Source organism: Myotis daubentonii, chromosome 10 (assembly GCF_963259705.1).
Source record: "Myotis daubentonii chromosome 10, mMyoDau2.1, whole genome shotgun sequence".
NCBI classification, from domain to species: domain Eukaryota; kingdom Metazoa; phylum Chordata; class Mammalia; order Chiroptera; family Vespertilionidae; genus Myotis; species Myotis daubentonii.
Genome location: NC_081849.1, coordinates 73,194,711 through 73,214,516, shown reverse-complemented (window position 1 = coordinate 73,214,516; position 19,806 = coordinate 73,194,711). Strand labels below are relative to the sequence as shown.

The window sequence follows — 19,806 nt, the reverse complement described above, 5'->3', positions numbered from 1 at the left end:
TCCTGGGCAAACGGAATAGGGAAACTGAGGCAAGAAAACTAAACAAGGCTAAACAGTTTAGGCAGCTTGCAACCAGCTTGCAGCAAGACCTTATTTTCTAACCAAAGACACTTGAGACCAAATGATTAATACCTCTCCTCCGAAACCAGAGGATACACTGCTTAAGTCAGCCTGGAACCGCCAAGGCAGGAGAGGGAAAAGAGGAACTTTTATCTCACTCACTGAACAAAGAAGTCAGCAATCTTGGGACTTGCCAAATGTTCTCATAAATTCTAGGAAAAGCCATGACAAAGTAAAAGGGAGGACCTTGAAATCTAGTCTGTGCCCAACATATCCAGCAGAGGAACCTTGAAACTTATAGGAAGGAGGGTAACAAACCCCTTGAACCCCACTGGGCAACGCTGAGTGCCCCCTGTGCTTTATGCCAGGTGGATTTTGATAGATTTACCTGCCTTACTTCTTTAATAAATTTGCTTGCTTTGCCTCCTTAGTAAATTAGCTTGCTTTACTACAATCCTGTTGTCACTCAATTGAATTATTTCTCAGGAACATGGTAAGAACTGGGGAGGAGACCACCCTCTCCCTTCGATTCAGGGGGCTGTCCATAATATGTTTTCTGGTGTTTCTGGTGTCCCATAACAATGTGACTGGAAAGCCAGAGCCACATGATTAACCGCCCTACTAGAACCTTGTGGAACTAACAAATGCAATTCCCAAAAGAGGAAGTGTAGGGATAAACAAAACATACCAACAAAAGCACTCTTGACCAGCCCGAAATTAACTGGAGTTGGCTATTACCCAACCAATGTACGCACAGGCAAATCCTACCAGGAAATGGAGCACCCACCACTTTCTCTTTTCCTGCTCTGGCTGTCTCCAGGAAGACCCTCTGCCCAGGTCTTGGCTCCTGCTGAGCTGTGGAAATGTGTCTCCTGAGGCCACAGAGGAGCAGCTGCTTCCGATGCCCAACGCACTCCAGTCTGAGAATTTTAAACTCCAGTTTTAAAGCCACAGGTGCCTACCCAGAAAAGAGGGAACACCTGCCTTTTTCTTTGTGTTAGTCCAGTGGTTCTCAACCTTGGCTGCACATGAGAATCACCTGGGAATCTTTTTAAAATCCTGATTTCTGGGCCTCATCCTCGGGAAATTCTGTTTCTTTGTTACTAATGTTGTGGCCCCACCCCATAACAAAGAAACAGAATTTCTGGAGGATAAGGCCCAGAAGTCAGGATTTTAAAAAGATTCCCAGGTGATTCTCATGTGCAGCCAAGCTTGAGAACCACTGTGTTAGTCCATTATACTTGACCCAAACATTATTCTTCGTATCGAGGTTACCACGGCTTTTAAGGAGCAGATTTTGCCAGTTTTACTCCTCTTTCTCAGGCACTCTCTCCTCCCTAAATTGAATGCAGATGCGTATGTGGAGGGGGGTGGGGGGAGCAGGAAGGGCAGGCCTAGAGGCCCAATCCGGACAGACCTCCACGAGGGTCCCACTACCCTGAGGAGTTTCTCTTCTGGGAGATTTCCTAGCCCCTTTATAAGGATCCAGGCTGGTACTACATAGCTTGTAAGAACTGCCCACACCTGAAAGGGGTGGACTTTAATTAGTGTTGAATTCAATCACCTTACTCTATATACATTTTTAGTATATCATCCCTCTTACTCTGCCTTCCTTTGTCTTCCCTTTCTCTATCAGCTCTTATTCCTTTTCTCCTTTCCTACATCTAATAGACAAACCCAAAGAGGAAGGGATAATAAGGGAGTTGTCAGAGTTGGGAATTGTCAGGACTCGTGAAAACAAGCCATTTCAGTTCCCAATTGTCATCTCAAACTCTGAATTAAAAAAAAAAAAAATTTCCTCCTGAGAAATTAAAACTTTCTGGCACAGATTCCCATGACCATTTGCAAATGTACAGTGTCTTTGAGCCCTCTAGTGGTGGAGCCTCTAGGCCATTGGTGTTAACTGTGATGAGGAACAAACACTCCACCTGGAGGCAAATAGCAGCAGGCTGAGGGTGGAGTGGACACTGCTGACTATACTGTATAGGACACGGACTTTATTTTTTTAAAAAATATATTTTATTGATTTTTTACAGAGAGGAAGGGAGAGGGACAGAGAGTTAGAAACATCGATGAGAGAGAAACATTGATCAGCTGCCTCCTGCACACTCCCCACTGGGGATGTGCCCGCAACCAAGGTACATGCCCTTGACCGGAATCGAACCTGGGACCCTTCAGTCCGCAGGCTGAAGCTCTATCCACTGAGCCAAACCGGTTAGGGCGGACACGGACTTTAGGTGACCAGTTTTATCTGTACTCACTTCCCTATGTCTTTGTGACCAATGGATTAGGTTTCTAAGAAAGCTAGCAAAGATTAAGTACCCACAGAAGAAAGCAAGGCCAAGCTTGGCCTGATTAGCACAATGAGCTATTCTCCAAACTTCAGTCTAACTCTAAAGCAGGAATGGCAAACAAGTTTTCCATTTTATTAGCAACACACAGTGACCAATACTGACTGCCTAGAGCAGGGGTCAGCCGTCTTCCATTTCTGTGAAGGGCCAGATAATAAGTATTTTAGGCTTTTGGACCATATGGTTTCTGCCACTGGAATACAAAAGCAGCCATGGACAATATATATACAAGGTTGTGTCCCAATAAAACTTTATAAAAACAGGTGGTGGGCTGGATAAGGCCCTCAAGGCGTAGGTTCCATTCTCCCCCTCCCCCATACCCTCACCTACTCCTAGAGCCCATGGTATTGTAATGGAGTATGAGGATGCCTCCAGGCTCAGGAGGAGTGCTGTAATCAATAAGCCTTGTCTGCACAGGTACTGTAAGTGGAACTATAGGTGCTAGATCAGTGGTCCACAAAGTGGGTTGTGCCTACTTCAGATTGTGTACATGATCCACTGAGACATGTGAAAAAAAATTTAGATTTTCTATGTATTTTTATCTTATCTGTTTTCATTTTAGACTATTGATCATATCTTCCCCATCACGGATCCATGAAATTTGCAGTGAGTTAATTCTTCTGTAATGTGTTAATGAGAAATCAGGCTTACAGACCTCTGAAGAGGATGTCACAACAGACGTGCCCCGGAGTGGCAGTATCTGTCCCGTTTGCATCTCCCTGCGGGTCTGGTGCCTTTTTAATTCCACAAAGGTACTGCGTAGGGTAGCAACAGCCACAGCTACATAACGCCTCTAGTAGGAAAGAATGGAAAAGAAAGAAAATACACGAAGTACAATAGATTCAAACTCTTCTGGGAGCAGAGATATCTTGTAAACACCCCATACAATGTAGGGAGACTTTCCAGAGGGATCCAGAGTTTGAGTGCTGAATCCTTAGCACAAACCTCTAAGACAGTGGTTCTCAACCTTCCTAATGCCGCGACCCTTTAACGCAGTTCCTCATGTTGTGGTGACCCCCAATTTCATTGTTACAAATTAAACATAATTAAAGCATAGTGATTAATCACAAAACAGTATGTAATTATATATGTTTTTCCGATGGTCTTAGGCATACCCTGTGAAAGGGTCGTTCGACCCCCAAAGGGGTCGGGACCCACAGGTTGAGAACCACTGCTCTAAGAGTAAGGGCTGAAGCTGGAGGTAAAGGGGCACAGGAACAGAAATTCTTTCTTTCCCCATCCCGGCTGCTCTCCCTTTCACACAGAGAAGAGGAGCTGGAAGAGGCCATCAAAGCTGTCACATTAACCCACACAGAAGCAAGTGATGAAGTAAGACTCTCCTGAGACCAGAGCCAGTTGTTGTCTTGTGGCTTCCCAGTACCCATTCCCCTTTCTCCTGGTAACAGCTCCCCACTTTCCCTATGGGAAATAAGTTCTGCCCCATAGTGCAAAGTCTCTGGAATTGCCAAACAAAACACCCCGCTGTCTACTGGCTAAACAGATGGTCACACAACTCAAGCTCAGCTGGTTGTGCTCTCCCTCTCCAGAGCTCCTGTGATGGTCAAATTTATGTGTCAACTTGACTGGGACATGGGGTATCCAGATATTTGGTCAAACATTACTCTTTCTGTTGGATGAGATTCATATTTTAATCAATGGAGTAAAGCATGTTGTTCTACAAATGTGGGTGGATTTCCTCCTGAGTAGGACAGAATAGAACAAAGAGACCCTCCCTGAGTAGGAGAATTGCGCAGCTGCCTGCCTTCGGACTTCATCTGCAACATCAGCCCTTCCTGCCTGGCAGCCCTTGAACTGGAACATATGCTCTCCCTGGCTCTCCAGCTCCAACCTGCAGCCCACCCTGCAGATTGGGCTTGTCAGCTCCATATTCATGTGAGCCAATTCCTTAAAACAAATCAATCTCTCTGTCTCTCTGGATAGGTAAGTAGGTAGATAGATAGACATAGATAGATAGATAGATAGATAGATAGATAGATAGATAGATAGATAGATAGATAGAAGATACACATCCTATTGGTTCTGTTTTTCTCTGGAAAGCTCTAATACACTCACCCCCTGGGTTTTGATGGGTTAGTACAGACACTTAAAAATATAAGAATAGTTGAGAGCATTCATTCCAGCAGTGATGTACTGATGAGACTGTCAGGAATCTAGCTCCTGCTACCTAAACCCCTCCAGAGATGTTCTCAGTCTTCCTAATAATATCTTCTTTTGTTTGCCACCAAAGTGGCCTGAGTGACACTAACATCCTCCCTTCAGAGACAGCTAGCTCTGCCCCTTCTCTGGGTCATCTTGGATAAGCCAGATGCCAGTCATCCAGAAGGAGTGAGTGAAATGATCCTACGTAATTCTTGAGAGCTACTTCTTATGACTGCCCTAAGAAAAAACACCTGCGGTCCCACCAGTAGTCTTGTCTAATGTATTCACTTCAGGAGAATGAAGCAGGATCACCTGCATCAGAACAGCTTCTCACCTAGACAGCCTCCAAACCATCTTTTCTCCTCTCCTGCTTAAAACCTGAGAAGATACATTACAATGAGCACTACATTGCTTTCGCCTCATTATGACTTGTATAAAGTTTAATATTCATCACCAGAAGCCTTTTTAATGCCCTTCCCCCAAGGCCACAGGATTTATTCTGGGATTAGATAGGACACAAGATGAAAGAAGCTGATGAGTAGTCAGACAGGGTTTCTCATCAGGTAGCACCAAACAGTTATTTAACACAACTGAAACTCTATCTTGCAGCAAGTAAGCATGCTATTTGCTCACCGTGGGGGTTTCAATGACTACCCACAGTTTACTTTAGCACTCCTGGCAAACTCTGGAGCCGGCTTGCATAATGCAGTGTCTAAAGAACATAATTCCAGTTGAAGAGAGCATATTTGCAGTTAAAAATAGAACTCAGTCACATAACCAATTCATACATAAATCGTGAGGCTGGGGGAGGGTCAACATTAAATAATAGTCACTGGGGTTCCTGAACACCTGTCCCAGTCATTCAGAGCCTGTGTTCTCTGGAAATTGCCAGCACACTGATGCCAGCCCTGCCTTGAAATCAAATGGTAAAAATAAACAACCTAACTGACCCAGTTAATCCAAGAAACATGAGTGTACCTTTAAGCAGACAGCAATTCAGGTGGCTTCTCCAGGCCAGGCCTCCTTGGGGATTTAGCTCTGTGTTCTAAAAGAATTAACTGTTGTAGATCCAGTGGCAGACATGCTGGGTTTATAGCTGGATTGAAAGCTGAGACTGAGTTAGGTCTCAATTCCATCCCCACTGATGCGTTTTCACTGTACATACATGTGTTATGCTCTGTACAGAATGCACCAAGGTCCCTTGCTTCTTCTAAACAGATGTGGGAGTCTCATGACCCACTGCTTGGGCTTGCAAAGGGCTAAGAATTACAAAAGAAAGTCCCTTAGTATGTGGTTTCCATACCAGAAAACACATTAAAACAGTAGTATAGATCTAATTGGAAAGGTTGTCCCAGATAAGAAATAGAAATTTCATGCCTGGGTACATATAGAGCTAAGCTGTCGGAACTATTGATTCTGTGACATGCTACCAGAAGAAGGGATGTGGAAGAAAATAAAGGAGCTGCCTCCTATCTTAACCCTGCCCCCACCAACCTTCCAGCCAGGCAAACTGCTTCTCCTCTCTGTGCTTCTCTTCCCCTCTTAAAAATAGGTCTGCAACGTGTTTCCCTTCCAAGCTCACCACAATGGTAGAAGATTTAATTTGGACACTTGTGTTAGTCTTTCATTTCTGATTCTGAAATTCTATCACACTAAGAGTGTGCTTCACAATCACCTGCAAAGCTTATAAAATTATAGTACCCAGGCCAAACCCCAAGATTCTTGAGTGGTGGGTCCCAGGCAGAGATAGATTAAAAAGTGCCCAGGTGATTCTAATGTGCAACCAGGAATGAGAACCATAAGCCATGATAGGAAAGGCTTCCCCAGGAAAGTGTAGCAGATCAAGGTGTGGATTCTCCCACTACCTCATCCAAATCTTGAAAGGCTTTCCTTTCATGGGGTTGAATAAATTGTTTTGTTCCCAGACCTTCTCTCACCAACTTCCCCACCCCTCTGCCAGCATCAATCAGCATAGGAATGAGCTAATTTTGGAAAGGTGGCCGGGGACTTTTTATTGTTTTTAACTGAAGCAAAACTCTAAGTAGCTCTTAACTGTACTATGGCCTTTATCTCAAAGTTTATCTTTTAGAATTTACACAGTATTGGAGCATTTGTAACCAACCAGAGGTTCTTACAATCCTCAGTTTGTGCTGCCTTCATACCAGCTGGTACATGTCACCCTCTGCTGTGCCATAGGTCATTATTAGGCAGGGATGCCTTCGTGTTAAGCACCCCATCCTATATAATAAAAGGCTAATATGCAAACTGACCGAACAGTGGAACGACCAGTTGCTATGATGTGCACTGACCACCAGGGGGCAGATGATCAATGCTCAATGCAGGACCTTCCCCTTGGTGGTCAGTGAGCTCCCACAGGGGGAGCGCCACTCAGCCAGAGCCCTGAGTTGGGCTCACAGGGAGCGGGCCTAAGCCAACAGTCAGATATCCCCCAAAGGCTCCTGGACTGAAAGAGGGCACAGGCCGAGCTGAGGGACACCCCCCCCCCACCCAAGTGCACGAATTTTGTGCACCGGGCCTCTAGTCCTCCTATAAAATGTGAATGATTCAGTGTAGAGGTTCTGTAGTAAATCCCTTGGTGAGGGACTTAATGCCTCAGTGTGGGCTAATTAGTCCCATGTTTTACTCTACGCCTTGCTCCCCACTAAGCTCCATGCCCTTCTAACAGATGTCTTGTTGCTTTGCTCCGTGGGTTAGTTGTGTTTCTCACTGGAATAAGTTCTGAAGGACCTACTGTTCATCCTGTAACCTCCCACAGCCTATACTTTGGTTTTTGCCCTTGAAAGCACCCTGTGTGCTTCTGCTGTTTTGAATCAGACATTTAGAAAGAGCTAGAAACCTTAAAGAGAAACCAAAGGACACATCAAGATCATGGAGTGGACTGATTAAGAGCTAGGGAGCAAAACAGGCCTGGATTTGAATCCTGTCTCCATCACTTACTAGCTATGCACTCTGGTATTACATACCTAACCTTTCTGAGCCTCAGTTTAGTCATCTGCAAAATCAGTTTAGTTATAAAGTCTATATCATGGGATTGACAGGATGATTAAATGAGATGTGCCTGGCATCATGGGACTAGCCCAAATGTCAGCCACTATTACATCCATTATCCTATCTAACAATAGACAAACATGGTAATTAACCATACCTCCAACACGCTTCCCATTGGCTAATCAGGGCGATATGCAAATTAACTGCCAACCAAGATGGCGGCCGGCAGCCAGGCAGCTGAAGCGAACAGGAGGCTTGCTTGCTCCAGTGATGGAGGAAGCCAAAGTTCCCCGCCTGCCACCGCCCAGCTCTGAGCTACACTCTAAGCAACTATGTTGCAATTATGGAAGCTAAACAAACCCCAGAAACCTGCTTTCAGCCAGCCGGGCCTCAGAGCTGGAGTTGAAACAGTGTTTCAATTATAGAAGCTAAACAAAGCCCAGATACCTGCTTTCAGCAGCGGAGGCCTCAGAGCTGGAGCCGAGCCTCAGAGCTAAAGCGGGCTCTCAGCTCCAGTGACAGCCATAGAAGGTATATAAATCCCAGAATTAAAAAAAGAAAAGAAAAAAAGGAGAGGTTGGGAACTTCAGTCATCCGCCAGCCTGAAAACGGCCCTCAGCCCCTCACCCAGACTGGCCAGGCACCCCAGTGGGGACCCCCACCCTGAAGGGGGTGTGACCAGCTACAAACAGCCATCATCCCCTCATCCAGGCTGGCCAGGCACCCAAGCAGGACCCCCACGCTGATCCAGATCACCCTTCAGGGCAAACCAGCCGGCCCCCACCCATGCACCAGGCCTCTATCCTATTAGTAACAGGGTAATATGCAAACTGACCCTAACAGCAGAAAGACTGGGAATGACTGGTCACTATGACACACACTGACCACCAGGGGGCAGACACTCAATGTAGGAGCTGCCCTCTGGTGGTCAGGGCGCTCTCACATGGGAGGAGCTCTGCTCAGCCACAAGCCAGGCTGATGGCTGCCAGTACAGCGGTGGTGGTGGGAGCCTCTCCTGCCTCCTCAGCAGCGCTAAGGATATCCAACTGCAGTTTAGGCCTGCTCCCCGCTGGCAAGTGGACATCCCCCGAGGGCTGCCGGGCTGCCAGAGGGATGTCTGATTGCCATCTTAGGCCCAATCCCTCGGGGAGCGGGCCTAAGCCAGCAGGTGGTCATCCCCTGAGGGGTCCCAGACTGCAAGAGGGCACAGGCCAGGCTAAGGGACCCCCTTCAGCCCCCCCGAGTGCACAAACTTTTGTGCACTGGGCCTCTAGTTATTAATAAAATCAGAGTGAGGGGAGCATAGTGTACAACTAGCATCTCCTCAGAATAAATGGGAATTGTGGAAGTTGGGACAAGAAAGCCTAAGTTTAGAGCCATTCTCATTCTCTATGATTTTAAAATTGTGATAATAATAATGCCTACTTCACAGGGTGATTAGAAGGAGTAAATGCAATAATACATATAAATGTGCTTTGCAAACTACAAAAAAACATATAATATTAGGAATTATTATTCATATGCAATTTTCAACATTTTCTGATACTGGTCCTGACAACTGATCAAAGGAATAAATAGATTCTCTAAGCTTAGAAATAGAAATTCAATTCTCATGCCTTTAATCCAGCAGCTTAATAAAATTCAGGCCAAAGGGTGAGCCCACAGAGAGTGAGATTCTGATTAAAAGGGAGCACCCATGCTGGGCTAACTGTGTTACTAAATGACCCCTTCCTTTGATTCAGCAACTGCCTACTGTTTACTTACCATATTAGCTCACATGGTCTCAGGAGATATCTTAACATTAAAGTTATTTTCATCAAGATGACCTTCATAAAAGATGGCCTAATGTCACAGAGCGGGGGAAAAAGGTTGAAAATATAATAGTGTATGTTTCTTACTTTGAAGGGCTTTACTTGGATCTCATTTTTTTTTAATGTTTAACTTTTGTTTTAAACATTGTTTTGAGTGACACTCTTCTTTTTTATTTTTTATGGGTTCTCCAAACTACACTATTTTCCATTACTACCATAAATAAACATTCTTAATTTGAAAGTTAAAGGCTGGGAGCAGCTATGACAGCAAGAGGAGGAATTCAAGGCCAAAATGTGACTTGCCACCAGGTGGCTCCTATCAAAGCGCAAGATCTACCTGGGTCCTGAGATACCTAATTACAGCCTCCCCTCCTCCATCTCCCAGTTGTCCTCAGAGCCTCTGCTGAGCCAACCTGCTCACCATTCACATTAAAGACATAGGTGAGTTAGGACATCTTAAATGCCAAAAGCAAGTTCTAGTAGTAGAATTTCAGGCTTTGATCTTGGGGACCCAAGAGGTATTTACAGGGACAGACTGATCATTTCTCCAATAAGACTCAAAGTCAGTGGTGTGAAGTCTTTAAATGACTTCCTACTCCCTTCCCCACTCCCCACTAGAAAGAAATTGGGGCCAACTGGATCCGTGAACATAGGAAATGAACCAGAAGGGATAGGCCAAATGGAATTTGCCAAGAGTGTGCAGGAGTGCCACTCCTTCAGAATTTTTTACATGTTTGTGGGGGCCACAGGGTTAGCTCAAAGGAAGAGAGGCAACCTAGAGACTAGGAATGTACTCTATCCTCAAAAAGGCTCAGAGAAGGAGGTCTGGGAGCATGTGTAAAATATGCATTAATGATAAGGAGAGAGTCTTTGAGTCTTCTAGCCCCACATAACTTCATTTTACCTCCTAATTAGAACCCAAATTAAGAACAAGGAAATTTTAAGTTATCTAAATCTACAAAATTAAAACCTGCACTTATACAATACTACATTTTACCAGCAAAATGGCAGTATCGCCCGGTAGTGTGGCTCAGGGGTCACTGGTTCGATTCCAGGTCAGGGCACATGCCTGGGTTTTGGGCTCGAATCCCAGCAGTGGGCGTGCAGGAGGCAGCTGATTGATGTTGATGTTTCTCTCTCATCAATGTTTCTCTCTCTCTCTCCCTCTCTCTCTAAAATCAATTAAAAAAAAAAAAAAAGAAGGCGCTAGTTTAAAAAAACCGCAGTATGCATTTATTTTAGTCCCTGGCATGTACTGAAACACAAGAACCTATGGAGGTATTATGAAAGGCAGTGGCACTTAATTGTATGAGGCAGGCAAGCCAGAAAATGGATATTCTTTTTTAAAATATATTTTTATTGATTTCAGAGAGAAAGGGAGAGGGAGAAATAGAAACATCAATGATGAGAGAGAATCACTGATTGACTGCCTCCTGCACACCTTCTCCTGGGGATAGAGCCCACAACCCAAGCATGTGACCTTGACCAGAATCGAACCAGGAACCCTTCAGTCCACAGGTCGATGCTCTATCCACTGAGCCAAACTGACTAGGGCAGAAAATGGATATTCTTGAATGACCAAAAAGAAAGGAGATTCTGAATTAAAGTGATGTTTATCAACTACCAAGAGGTCTGGCTGACCTAGTCACCCTTTGAGGGGCTCTAGAAACATAAAGGGATGATCAAGTAGACAGGTGGCCAGGATAGCAAGTCATAGAGGGGTTAACATATCCCTGAAATGAATTGGAAATCTGCCATTGGTGACCTCTGGTCCCCAGCCTCAGCTCCCAACACTGGTGAAATGTGCCTTTGTCCTGCTAGGGCCAGCTCTGCCTTCAACCAAAGTAAATATTAGACAAATATTGAGGAATATCATTTGGAGTGGGTGGCAAATTATTTGCCTGATTGAAACACCCATCTATGTTTGGGATGCCTCTTTAAACCTAATAGCTTTTCAAACAGAGAGCACAGGACTATTTACGTTGGGAAGGGGGTAAAAATTGTCTTTTGTCTTTCGTCCTATAATACAGGTGCCAGTGCCCTTGGGCTGCCCAAGGTCAGAAAGAGGATGGCGTTAAATAAAGAGAAGGGGAATGAAGCCAGGCCTGCTCCCCCATTCCAGTACTGTCTCATCTATGCTTCATGGCATGAGGTAGGACCAAAGAAAACGCCATTTTTTGAGAACTTCTTAGGTGCCAACTATTCTTCAGTTTGCATTATATACATTATCTCTTTTAACAACTTTTGGAGTTTGTTACCACCATTCCCATATTCCATATGAGGCTAAAGGGAAGTAAAGGAATTTATCCAAATTCACACAGGTATTGAAACCTGGGTTGGACTCTGAGCCCCTGCTTATACAGGACACATCTTACAAACTTCTTAAATTGGTTAGTGCCAGTCTGGCCTGCACCCTCAGCCACCAGCTCTGGCTCAGTTCCCTCCACAGTCCAGGAACTTACTCTACCTGGGGCCAGAGTCCTGCATGGGAGGGCCTTCCCCTTGCTGGTGTTGGGCAGCTGAGCTAATAAGCCACATGCCCTGAGATTCTGGCTTCTCCCACCACTCCTGGACTTAGCTGAACACAAGCTATGAGATTTGCTTCTGCCACCAAAAGGGGACAGAGAAGCAACCCAGGAGCGGTGCCTAATGGAAGTTACTTCTCATTGGAGAGACTCAATCCAACAATTTTCCTCTCCCTCATCCTTCCCAAGGCACAGTCTCTCTGAACATCCTCCTTGAAGACTTCCCATGTAGCTGAACAGACACACATGATGACTCGTGTCTTAGGAGCTCTTCATGAAGCAATGTAATGTGTCCCCTGCCATTGCTTCCCACCCTTCCCTGCCTGCCCTCACTTTTTCCTCACCATGATTGCTCTGAGATTGCACTTTCCAAATGAAGCACCAGCCTCAGGCTGTTTCCTAGGGAACCTAGGCTTTGGGGTGTGTGTGTGTGTGTGTGTGTGTGTGTGTGTGTGTGTAACTTATTTCATTATTCTTAATAATGTGATAAGTACCTGTAACCTACCACCCAAAACGAAAGCTAGAACTTTGACATAACCTTCATCTAACCACGTAATCTCCATCCCATTCTCCACCTCTCCCCACACAATATAACAATCATCCAGAATTCCTTTGCTTTTTTAAAATATACAGTTTAATTGCATTTACATATATATTCTATAAAGTATATTCTTATATTAGTTGTTTTCAACTCTATAAAAATTACCATAATGTATACATTATGTACATTTACTTTCTTCACTTATGTTTTGTTGTTTCATTCCTAGGATTTACCTATACTGTTGTGAATTAGTATAGTTCATTTGGTTTTATTGCCACAATATCTAGTTGTGTGAACATATCACAATTCATCCATCCACTCTCCTGCTGATGCACATTTGAGTTGTTTCCAGATTTGTGCTTTGTGATCACTAAAGCTATGAACATTCTTGCACATATATGTGTAAGAATTTCCCCTGGGTCCACCTCTTGGAGAAAATTGTTGGGTCATATGTAATATGAATGTTCAACTTTAGGAGATAATACTAAACTTTTCCAAATTAGTTACACAAATTTGTACCTGTTCTATCACACTAAGAGTGTTCTCTAAAATCCAATTTTTATAGTTACCCTTGTCCTGATAGCTTCCAAAAATAAGAATTGCTGGTTGACAAAAATAACTTAGGTCTCTTCTGGGCATTTGCATTTTTAAAAGGATGCTTGAAGAGGCAGTGCTTTGATCCAAAGCAATGAATTTCTCAGGCTGAATATTCCAGAGCCTCTACCTCTATATGCCATATCAGATTCACTCACTCAATGCTTCATTTAAGTGCTTACTGAGTTCTGGTGCTCTGCTAGGCCTGAAGATCCCCATAGTGGGAGATACAGGACCTGCCTTCGAACATCTTAAAATCTGATACATGAGAAAAACAAGGCCAATTATATTGGACTTGGGTGCTATCTTGGTCTTCCTATTTCTTCTTCACTCTTTTTCCAGGTGAACCTGGTAATTCAGCTTCATCAAGGCAGCAGAGAGCACAAGAAGGCTTCAGGGAGAGTGGGTATACACTAAGCTTGAAGTTACCCAAGGGCAAATAACTTCAAGAAGTTCCAGCCTGGTTATTTACTATCATCAGACCCCTTCTAAGATAAATTTCCTGGAAGAGTTTGGCCCCTCCTAACAAAGACAACTGGTTCTATGGTGAGTCACAGCCCTGATGGCACCATTCTCACAGACTGCTGAAAACCTATCCTTCTACTCAGCTTCATTCACACAAGGATCTCTTAGAATGGATATAATATAAGTTAGGACTGCCCTAACCCGTTTGGCTCAATGGATAGAGTGTCGGCCTGCAGACTCAAGGGTCCCAGGTTTGATTCCGGTCAAGGGCATGTACCTTGGTTGCGGGCACATACCCAGTGGGGAGTGTGCAGGAGGCAGCTGATCGATGTTTCTCTCTCATTGATGTTTGTAACTCTCTATCCCTCTCCCTTCCTCTCTGTAAAAAAAACAATAAAATATATATATATATATATATATATATATATATATATATATATATATATATATAAAAGTTAGTACCTCTCTTCTTCCACTCCCTATCCACTTTCCCCCTCTGCTTGGTTTTATCTTTAAGGTGACTCCATGTGGCAGCGAGATGAACTTTGGCTGCCCCAGAACTCTAGTTCTTAGAGCCTGTGATCCTAGAGAAAGGGTATTTTCTGAATAGCTGGTAAAGTACTCAGAGAGACTTCTGACCAGTTCAACTTATATCACATATTCTTTCATGAGGCAATCACTGTGACCAGGAAGATAAAATATTCTAATTGACTGATCCTGGGTCACATACCCATCCTTGGGCCAAACCACCTGAATAGGAATACTTTGAAATGAGGGTGGCAGATATGTTCCCCCAAAAGAATGCTGGGCAGACAGACACAAAAGGTTCAAGAAGATAGTTTTACTTGATTGTTGTAGTTCATTTTTCTCTTATTACTTCTTTTACTAGTAGATGTGTGAGAACCAGGCATAGATATAATTTACATTATCCCTCAATATTCTATCAATTACATAAAAAAAGCATGTCATCGACCTGACTTCCTACTTCTAATGGCTTTAGTAATCGCATGCATAAAAGAATGCTTATGACTGTTCATGCAGGCTCTCATCCTATATAATAAAAGGCAAATATGCAAATCGACCGAACGGTGGAATAACTGGTCACTATGATGTGCACTCACCACCAGGGGGCAGATGCTCAACGCAGGACCTGCCCCTTGGTGGTCAGTGCACTCCCACAGGGAGAGTGCTGCTCAGCCAGAAGCCCTGAGCCAGGCTCATGGCTGGTGAGCACAGCGCTAAGGATGTCTGACTGACAGCTTGGGATGTCCTAAGCCATCAGTTCGACATCCCCTGAGGGCTCCTGGACTGTGAGAGGGCATAGGCCAGGCTGAGAGAGCCCCTCTCCCCTCCCCGAGTGCACAAATTTCGTGCACCAGGCCTCTAGAAGTATGTATTTATAGTCCCCCTTTAACAAACTGAGCAAATAGGGACCTCAAGTGGCTTCCCACATTCTAACCTTAAGTTTTGGAGAAATTCCGTTCCCTGCTCTGCCTTTTCTCTTACCTGAATCACTAATTTGGAATGTGGAATAGTTTCAGTCAGTTTTCTTGTTAGCTTTTTTCCTGGAGTTCTGAGTTTATTTCTTATTCCTCTCTCTCTCCCTGTCGCCAGAAGGTCCATGCCTAATCACTTTCCTGTTTGCTTCTCCTTAGGCCAGTATATTAGAATTCTTAACCCTGGAATTTCTGGAAATGTAGCCAGAGGATGGGCATTGTATTGGGGTGGGGATAGCAAACAGTCAGTCTTAAAATCAAACCTCACAGTGGTCAACCTCACCTACTGAAAATTAGAATTAGCTCTGAGGAGCCCTTTAGTGTGTAGGAGTCTACAGAATTTCAAAGGATTCTGAGTGTTGGAAGATTATCCTTGGACAAATCCTATATAGGATTCCTTACATAGAACCTAACTTTCATAGGACCTAATAGTAAGTCAACAGTAGTTGATTATGTATACTGTAGTCAGTGTCAACTTATCTCTGTTTACCACAGATTTTGCGGGGTAAAGCAGAAAACAAAAATATAAAAAATGTGTTTTTTGTTCTTCATTGCACATATCACAACTTGAAAATATATTTTCATTTATCTTATTTTTCTTTTGGTCTATCTTCCCTTTTAGAATATAAACTCTTTGAGGACATATCTTGTTCTACTTCATATGATTAGCACTTAGCAGGTACCAGGTACGGTCTCTATGGGTGATCAATTAAAACGGGAAGGAATGGGTCTCTATTCAGGTATCTCTTCTCAAATGATTGGCAACCATTGATTAAATATGCTAAGAAAATTTAGTCTTCCCTAAACTAAATTGTGCAGGAATCCAAGTTTGCTTTATTTCTGCTTCCCATTTTCCTTTCTTCAATGCTGGGCAGCTTCTCCACCTTACTTCCCAGATATTCGTTATCCCTATTGCAACTTCTCGGCAGCCGGGAATTTTTTCCTTTTGTTAAGCCTGTCTTTCTGGGTTGGTAGCCCAGATTCCAATATTACCCCTTCTTTCCTACACTCTCATTAAAACTCCCATTTTTCTTATTGCCCAGAGAAAAATAATCAAGTAATTCCCAGTTAAATGTTATGCTGTAATAGACCAATTAATGCAATAATTCTCCAGGGTTTGTATTTTAAAACACAAAGCTGTAAACCTAAGATAAAGAATGTATTATGGTGGCATTTCAGGATCTACATAACAGCACAGATGTATGTATTCTATTATTTCCATAAGTAGGTGGTGGAGTGTTGGGGCTTTCCTCATTTTCTCAGGATTATATCCTGATATCCAAGTCAAAGTCAATAAACTCCTAGCTTTCTCATCATTTGATCATTCTAGGAAATGAAAAAAAAAAATAGAGAAAAACAAGAAAGCAGGGGAGTTTAAATACTAACAAAAAAAAACACCCCAAACTTTGCATTTCCCTCAAGGAAAATAACAATAGTCAAATAAACTGTTTCAGAAAGCAAAGATCAATTTCAATTTATGTAGCTTGTAAAAAAATTACAAATGATGTTGCATTAAACAAATTGGGATGGGTGGGGAGTATAAAAAATATAAACCTATGAAACATAAAGAATGATCACAAAGAAGTTCTCCAAAAGAATTCTTTCAGTGCTTCTCAACCTTCCTAATGCTGCGACCCTTTAACACAGTTCCTCATGTTGTGGTGACCCCCAACCATAAAATTATTTTTGTTGCTACTTCATAACTGTAATTTTGCTACTGTTATGAATCGTAATGTAAATATCTGATATGCAGGATGTATTTTCATTGTTTGCGACCCACAGGTTTAAATGAATGGCCAACTCCTAAAGTATATTAAAGTTTAAATGAATGGCCAACTCCTAAAGTATATTAAAGTGAAATCCTATTTGCAAAAATTACATTTACAGTTAACTTTCTAGAAACCAAGCTACTGTATAAAATACTTCCTTCTGCTCCCTAGAAAAATTATAAATACATTTCATTGCCATCATTTCATCAGCATCAGAATTTTCCTGGCCAGCTTCTATTCAAGCATTTCTTTATTTCCGCTCTTTGTATCATCTTAGAAGATTTTCTCTCTCTCTCTCTCTCTCTCTCTCTCTCTCTCTCCCCCTCTCTCTCTGAATACACTTCCTGGGCATGTAACTGGTCCACATTAAAAGTGGTTATCTTTGGTGATCTATTTTCTCTTAATAAATGCTACAATGTCACTCAGAAAATCACGGTGCTCCTGATACAAAATTTACAGGGCCGGAATCAAGAGGGAAAGGCTATTGTGCATTTTTTTGGGTTTCCTATGTTAAATACAGGAAGTTCAGATCCTGGGGAGATCCTGTCCAGCATGTTAAAAACAAAGCACTTCATCTGCCATTTGCTGTCCAGATCCACCACACCATTTTCTCCCTGGCAGGAAGTCAATTCTTTGTGCTTGCAAGTAGAATAAACAAACTGCTACAGGAGAGGAGAGGGGCTTGTCTCCCCTCCCCTCCTCCTGTTGCTTGTAAAAGTGGGATTCTTGGGGTACTGCTGGAATAAGAATTTCATAGAAGTGTAACTGGGGTTTCAGCAGAGCTAAAATCAGAGCCAGTGCAGAGTTTTCTTTCCATTTGGAGCCAGGTCCTATACAGCATCAGGCTAGCTTAGCTTGTGTTCCCCACTGCAGTCCATCAGTCCATGGCATGTGGGGGTCCACATGGCCCTGGGCCACACGGGCAAATGCAAGAGAACACGGACGCCCTGAGCAACAAGAGCAAGAGACAAGGGAGAGACTTCCTCTGTTTAGGGATTCTGTATTCCCAAATGTTTACGCCCTTGCAGTGGCCACACCCAATCTGGCCAAACATCTCTGCCCCTTGGTATGATTGACAGGCAAGTATCCTAGAGTAGACCTTCCAACTTTACTGCGCATGTGTCTATCTTCTCTTTGTTGAATCCCTTCCCCCAATGTTTTGCAAGGAATAGGCCATTGTTCTCTGAGGAAGAGTGTGAATTGCAGTTTCCTGGTAAAGCTGCCCAAATGGCATGCCTATAATATCTGGCTTTCCCTCTGCTCCTTTCCTATTATTAATAACTAGCTAATTACAACGGTATCAAAACCAACTAGTGAACATTTTATTTTATTCCCACCTGACTTCAAGAGAGAACCTGGGTATAATATAGTATTAAATTTGAAATCTCTGTTTAAATCTTTGGCAGCACTCTGCTTTCTAGGGAGACAATAAAACATGGAAGTCCTTGGAATAATTACTTATGATAGAAGTGGCTCAAAATTGGATTCTACAATCCCCATATCCACCCTTCTACATAGCTTAGGCAATCTGCTAAACCCTCCACCCCTGGATATGATTCTGGGACTAGCTTGTAAATCTTCACATTTGTCTTCACTCCAAGTCCTGATTTGTTGTCTGAAGTACTCCAGTGATGTCAATTAACATATGTAAAGTTGGTGCCACACAAATACTCTCATTACACAGAGGTAAGCCAAGGGAAATGAAATGGTAATGCTCCAGGACAATTGTAGATCTGACAAAGCCAGGGCTGGAACCACGATTCCTGTATCTAAATCTCGTGCTTTTGTTGCAGGCAGTATTGTGCTGCTAGTACCAAACTGGCTGTCTCCTCTTGCTCAGTGGCACCACATCTGGGACCTGAGATTTCATAGTTAACAGGTTTTGAAAATATCAGCTGTCTTGAACCGACCTGCTAAAGATCATTCAAGTTCATTTTCTATACTACTGCCATACTGATTTTCCTGAAATAAAATCTGATCGTGTTACTCTTTTGCCTCAAAGAAACTCGCTGCCAGAGAATCAAGTCCAAACTCCTAGCCTGGCATATAAAGCCTCGCCTGCCTCTACACTGCTCCCCTCACCCAAAGCATCAGACATATTGAGATATTTGTTCCCACAAAAGAACTCTCCTCTCCTCGATCACCCTACGTTCTGCTGCACCCCTGCTGGGAACCTTCCGTCCATCTGGGGAGCCCCCTTCAAATCACTTAAGGGTCAGTGCTGTGTCACTTCCTCTGTGAGGCCTTTCATTGATGTGCTTCCTTCCCACTGAGCTTCCCACTCAGCAAAATGTGGTTCATATTTCATACACCCTCCCCTAACTCACGTGTCACGTAAGAAAAATGACTATGAAAGGTCTCTGAAAAATGCCAAACACTATACAAGTTACATTATTATTAGTTATTATATAATAAGCCTTATTTCTTTGGAAACCTAATTATAATACTTGTGATGATGATTATAAAATTAACCTCTAAAATTAGAACATTTTTTCCTGTTTACTCTCTGCTCAAATGTGAGCTAAGCTTAAAATAGTGATGAGAACTGTGCTCACTTCAGCCACAGATATATTAAAATTAAACCCATACAGAAAGGATTAGCATGAACTTTGCTCCATATGCCTTTCAGTAATTAAATATTGCATTTTATTTGCTTTCTGGAATTCTACTCCCAAGTTTCATATTTCTTTCCTTTTATCAATGAAATAGTCTTCATTGGCACACTAATTCTCTTTTAATAATAAATAAAAGTTTGATTTCTTTAAATGACTTTTTGCTGTAGCACTGAGTCTTTGTTGCTTGACTATCCAATCTGAAGACAGATCCACCCACTGTTTCTGGAACATTGATAATAACAGGTAACTTTAACTAAGTGTTTAGCTCTGTACCAGACACTTTTCTATATGATCTCTGAAGATAATAAAATTTAAACCTCACCGCAACTCTCATTTCCTCTCTTAAAGATGGGGATGAAAAAATGGAAACTTAGGAAGGTTAAACCCCTTGGTGCAAGTCACCAAGTAGA

At 43.0% G+C, this 19,806-nt stretch overlaps 1 long non-coding RNA gene across 2 annotated transcripts in view; it reads right to left on the bottom strand.

Annotated features, from left to right (window-relative positions):
* Nucleotides 1-484: 484 nt before the first annotated feature.
* The window catches only part of LOC132211133 (uncharacterized), a 28,325-nt gene continuing 9,003 nt past the window's right edge, over nt 485-19,806 (bottom strand). Inside the window, exons 2-3 of one of the 2 annotated variants that reach the window (XR_009447420.1) lie at nt 3,067-3,204; nt 485-980 (exon numbers count right to left, since the gene is read on the bottom strand). This is a non-coding gene — a long non-coding RNA (uncharacterized LOC132211133). Of the gene's footprint in view, nt 981-2,288; nt 2,605-3,066; nt 3,205-19,806 lie in introns of those variants that run through there. The other variant, XR_009447421.1, reaches the window with a different exon arrangement.